The sequence below is a fragment of the Elaeis guineensis genome, chromosome 1 (genome assembly GCF_000442705.2).
Source record: "Elaeis guineensis isolate ETL-2024a chromosome 1, EG11, whole genome shotgun sequence".
Taxonomy (NCBI): domain Eukaryota; kingdom Viridiplantae; phylum Streptophyta; class Magnoliopsida; order Arecales; family Arecaceae; genus Elaeis; species Elaeis guineensis.
The window spans coordinates 160970473-160976472 of record NC_025993.2 but is presented as its reverse complement, the minus strand read 5'-3'; positions in this window follow the sequence as shown (position 1 = coordinate 160976472).

The window sequence follows — 6000 nt, the reverse complement described above, 5'->3', positions numbered from 1 at the left end:
AGAAAAAGAAAAAAGAAAAAAAAAAATCTTGAGAGCACTGGAGAACTACAGATGTGGCTAGTTTTTGTTTAAGATAAAAGATATAGGGCGCTCAAATGTTACTAGTTTACCTTTTGCCGCATGACATTTCATTTCCTAATGAGCTATAAATCTTTGGATTTTGCTATGATACTTCGAAGCCTCTTTTTATTATTTTATTGTTAGTTTTTTTCTAGCCATCTATTTTAAGATGGACAGCACTCATCTATTTATCAGCAACTTTAACTGGTTAGGTGTATAGATAATGTGGTAAATAATTTAAATGTTAGATGCAATCTAGAAACCAAGAAAAGCTGATGGGCCCCAAACCTTTCCTCCTTCCTTCTTTCTCCTTCCTCCTTCCTCATAGAACACCACTCCTTCCTGTCGGAGGTCAAGGTATGGCAGCAAAGAGGCAAGTGGTGGGCCCGAGTAGTAGAGGAGGAGGACAAAGGTGGGTGACATGTGACTCCGAGAAAGTGAACAGCAAAGGAGGAAGAGAAAAAGGACAGTAGGTCCGAGCGGCAGAAAGAAAAAGGAGGTGGGGAAGCAAGCAATAACAATGGGAAGGCAAGCGCCGGACTCGATCAGTAGAGAGATGGGTGAAGGAGGAGGAGAAGGAACAAGGGGGTGGCATGTGACTCCGAAAAGATGAATGGTAGAGGAGGAGGAAGGGGACAGTAAAGAGACAAGTGGTGGCACTAGGGAGATAAGTGGAGGAGGAGGAGTAATACCCAGTCCCACAATATAGATCTCAAAGCAATAGAAAAAATAGAATTGGACCAGCACGCGCATTGCATGTGCTGGAATTATTGTGGAATTATTGTGGAGCTGGGAAAAAACATGGAAGAACTCCTTCTCCGATTGAAAATCTTAATCGATTCGAAAACCGACTGACATCAAACTCTAATTCCTCCCTATTAGAGATCTATTTAAAGACCTTGCTCTTTGAATCTCCCTCACCAAAAATCACCGTTTAATCCCTTTATTTTTTCTTTATTTTACTATTTTTTTGATGGATTACTTTTACTTTGGCCGCTGAAATCAGATAAAATGTCATTCAGGATCAAGCAAATCCCCTCCACATCTTTTCAATCTTCTATAGTCTTTAAAGCTCGAATTTTAGCCAAGATTTCTACTAAACTTTTCGAAAAATAATGATTATCGGATCCCCTATTTATTCCATATTTAGTCTTTATTTTCCAGCACCGTTTTAGCACCCCAGTCACTGGACCAAGGTCCGTGGGTCTTGCCACTGTGGTTTGCCTTCCGGTCATGGGTGGCACGATTGGGGGACTCCCTCATGTCAAAAACTAAGGGGATCAAAGGATCCCTGTTTCATAAAAGAAAAGAGGAAGAAGAAAGAGGACGCGGATCCTCTGTTCCATGAAGAAAAAAAAGAAAAGAAAAGAAAAAGAAAGAAAGAAAAGAAAAAAATAAAAGAAAATGAGAGAGAGAGTTTCTCTCTCTCTTCCCTCTCTTCCTTCTCTCTCAACTTACATTCCCATCTTCTCTCTCAACTTGCATCCCCATCTTCTCTTTCTAGAAAGTTTTACTTTGTATTTTCTTTCTCTAAAATTATTTCTTTATCTATAGAGTTTCTCTCTATAATCGATCTACTAAAAAAATTTTCTTTCAATGATTTTGATTTAATCCCAATGAAATGAGTCTTGATCCACAATCGCTGGATCATATGCCAGCATCTTCTTGACCAAACCGAATATCTCTAGACAATAATGATTTGATTATTTATGATTTTTATTGAATTGTCTATACACTAATCTCAATAATGATTTGATTAAATCATTTTGTTTAGACTGTTCGATATGTCGGACAATATCACCTAACCATCCATGTTCTATTTTGTTAATTTTTTTCTCCCCTGATATTCTCTATTTATGTGATTTATGAATCTAGTGAATTTGACATGTTGTTTTGAATCTAAGTTGATTCTAATAACAGATTTTCAACCATTCTGTCAGTCGGACAATATGCCCATACTATCCGAGTCTTTATTGAGCATCGTGAAATCTTATTTTTGTTAATCTCTATTAAATCATTATATTTTAAGTGATCTTAATTAGATGAAGCTATTTGATCGAATTATTTCTTGATCATCGTCGTCGAACAGTCACTAGCTTCCACCATGGCTTTTGTGCGATTCTATTAGATTTGGTCATTCTTGATTGCAATGTTCGACTTGTATCCTATTTTGATCTTCGATGATATAAATTTACCCAAGCTGATTGATTTAGGACCGTTGGGCTTCACCATTTAATTGACCTATCCTTGGTCTATCTTGATTCAAGTATAAAGCCACCCCTAGTCGTACCCTAATTGGATTATTTCGCTCCATTGATCTATTTAGGTTCTTCGTGATTATTGTCTGGAGGACTTTTAAGAACTTGACTAATTAATTGAAGTTTAATGGTTTTGAATAGGTGTAGCCAATCTACCTAATTGAAGTCAGATTTTGAGGAGAGACAAGGTAAATAACCTAATGCTACAAGTGTTCTTTCCAATGATCTTTGAAAAAAATAAATTAATCTTTCAATTTTTTGAGTACTTATTAGAGTGGATAAGGATAAAATGATAATTGATGGGAACAGGGACAAGCCTATTATATGGTCAAGTCTATTTACCTATTTTTTTGATGGAATAGACTTGGGACTTGGATGTATCTAGATCTATTCAAACCTAGATGTTCCACTTGGCCCACCAAAGCTTGGAATTTTTTGGATGTGCGGAGGCTTGATTTTTAAACCCCGCCGGTTTGATTGGGCGTGGAATCAGAGTCGGCTATTAAATGGGCCGGACTTGATTCACATCGCTCAGGCCGAGCACTTTTTCTTTTGAGAAATTTTTTGTGCCCCGCGGATAGTAAAATCGTTTATAATTCGATTTCAGATCAAATATCAATCCGAATCGAACTAAAAAATCAAATCAAAATCGAATCAAATATAATTTAATTTAATTTTTGATTTTTATTTTTAAAAATTCTAATTTTCAATTTGATTTGATTAAAAATCGAAAAACTTAAAAATTAAACCAAAAACTGAAGTCATAATTTAAATTTATATTGTTTAATATTTTAAGAACTTGTTGGTTACATAGATGGATGATTGGATATTAGATTTGATCTATTGTTATACTTTGCTTTGATACTTGATTGCTTATTTGTCTCGTAGATAATATAATTTTTGATATATTATATTTTATTTATTATCGATTTATCATTTACTAATTATCAATAAATTATTATTTATTAACTATTAATTTTTAATATAAAAAATTATCGAATAACAAATTCAATGTATGTTGAATTTAATTAAATGTAATGTAACAAATAATAATGAATCGATGATAATTATTTAAATATATTATATTAAAAATAGATAATTATAAAAAAAATTGAATAATCGAATAGAATCGAATCAAAATTTTCGGTCCGATTCCTCTCTTATTTGGGTCGGTTTTTGCCTGTCATTTTTTTGTTATTCGATTTTCGAATCAGATCAGTTCGGATCAAATTTAGTCAGTTAAAATCGAATAAACAGCCCTAGCAGGTAGTATAGAAAATCCAACGTAGGGCATACCATTTTATATGATTGATCGACGTAGCCACTGCTTTTTAATGCATATTTAATACCATAGTTTTATTTTTTCGTTCAAAAATTTTGCATGATGAAAATATCCTTGCTCTTTGAAAAAAATTATGATATTCTGTGACATATTATGACTTCCTATACGTAAGATATCATAATATAGTTCAAAAAATTATAACATCCTACACTATATTATGACATCCCACATCAAATTATGACTTCTTGTATACAAGATGTCATAATATGACTAGAATATCATAATATGATCCAGATGTCATAATATAGAAGAGATATTTTTGTCTAGCCACTTTTCAATATGTATTTAATGCTTACAGTTTCATTTTTTTTGTTTGAAAATTTTGAATGACGAAAATATTCCTGTTCTTTGAAAAAATTATGATATCCTGCATCAAAATTATGACATCCTGCACGCAAGATGTCATAATATTGACGTAAGATATTATAATTTTTTTTAAAAAAAGATATATTCGTCGGTCAAAAATTTCAAACGAAAAATAAAGACTATAGGCATTAAATATGCGTTGAAAAATTGTAGCTACGTAAACCAATCATACAAAGTAGTATACTCCAATCGAATTTTCTACGTCACCCGTGATGCATAAAAAATTTTATTTTTTTATTTATCTTTTTTTTTCAATGATTATAACTTATAACAAAAGAAGATCAAGCCTCCCAAATCGTGACCCATTCTTTCCCTCTCGCCATTGCCGCGAGCCCCCCTCCATAGTACGCGCATAAAGCGCGAACCCCCAGAGAATATCCCTCGGTGACTAGTGAGCATCATCGTCCACAATCCAGAATGCTCAAGGCCCGACTTGATGTTTGAAGCACCCAACTCGGGCCTAGGAAGTAAGCCCAAGGGCTTGGGCTAGGCCAAGCCAGACTTGGGCTTAGCTAATTATAGTTATGCAAGGGATTAAGCCTGACCCGCTGGATTGATATGAATGAAGGTGGATCCTTCTTTGGTGCGAATGATATAACCCTGGTCCATTGTCTTATATCTTGTTGGTGAGTATTACCCGCCCTTACATGAGGCCCAACTTTTTCTGATGTTTGACAAGAATTTGTAGGACATCACCTAGATTTTGGCAGCGGCCTACTAAATGGAGATTCTACTTTTTATTTTTATTTTTTTTAGTACGGATGGGTGATCACATGACTTTGATGTGAATACATCCCATAAAGTCGAAAAGCAAAAAATCCTGCAGGGTCCGAGGGTGCCCCAAGCGGGAGATTCTGCTTTTTATTCATTGTGAAATGGTTCCGTAAAATTTTGAACAGCTTTGCTGCAGGCGCGGTTTGTGATGCAATCGGATTAACGTTTCAAAGAGATCATCAGGAACTAATGCAGTGTTATTTGGCACAAATTAAGCGACATGGTTACACATAGTTTCCAAGTGGATTAAGGGATATCCAAGCTCACCACAATAGGAACAGGCTGCTCTTACTGAGAATACCATCCCTTCAAGACTCAGCTACCCCCTAAAAAAAATAGCCAATAAAACCTTGCCATAAGGCGTTGGAATGCCCAACACTATCCAGGCCTGCCGGCACAATTCTTGTCTGTTATCCATTTAGGACATTATATCTTTGGACATTTTGTGGGCTGATCAGAAAATTTATGTAAAGAAATGCATGTTTTCTGACTCCGGGTACATATCCACGAAGCCTTAGTGGGAAATCCTGCAAAATTATAAGCAGCCATTCCACTTCAGCATGTTTCCACCTCAGCTACTTCCATCCTATACCTGCTCTCGCAAAGAGACATTTACCAAGTTTTACCCCCAATTTATAGTCAAACAAGGACTATCAAGAAGAACACCAGGTCCTGAAGTTCTCAATAATTCCTATAGTCACTTGTAAATATAGGGTAGGTATCTTTGTCCACAAATAGTAAGAAAAGCCGTATACGGATATTCTCATGCCATGTTTACAATCTCCCATTAATATAAAGGCCTAGAAGGTGAAACAAAGGGATAGAAAATTGGTGCGTTGGTTCCCAACTTACTATCATCTTAGTTTTCTTTTCTACATCCCTGACACGGCAAATCCGAAAGAAGAGAAGTTCTCAGCAAACAAAATATAAATTGCAGCTTACGAAGACTATCCCAATTCACATTTACATTTCACCTGATAAACAAAAGAAGTAAGATCTGATTTGGTGGTGCTCAAAACAGATCGGATTCAGGATTTTAGTAAGTTTACAGTCAAGGAAGAGAAGAAGAAACGGACAAGCAAGGGCAGGGCTCGTTAAGAGATCAAGATACCAAAGGCCACCACTATACTAAAATTACAAGCCACTGTGACTGCCATTGTTAGCAACGGGAATCTCTCCTCTTTTGGGGGCTGAACCATC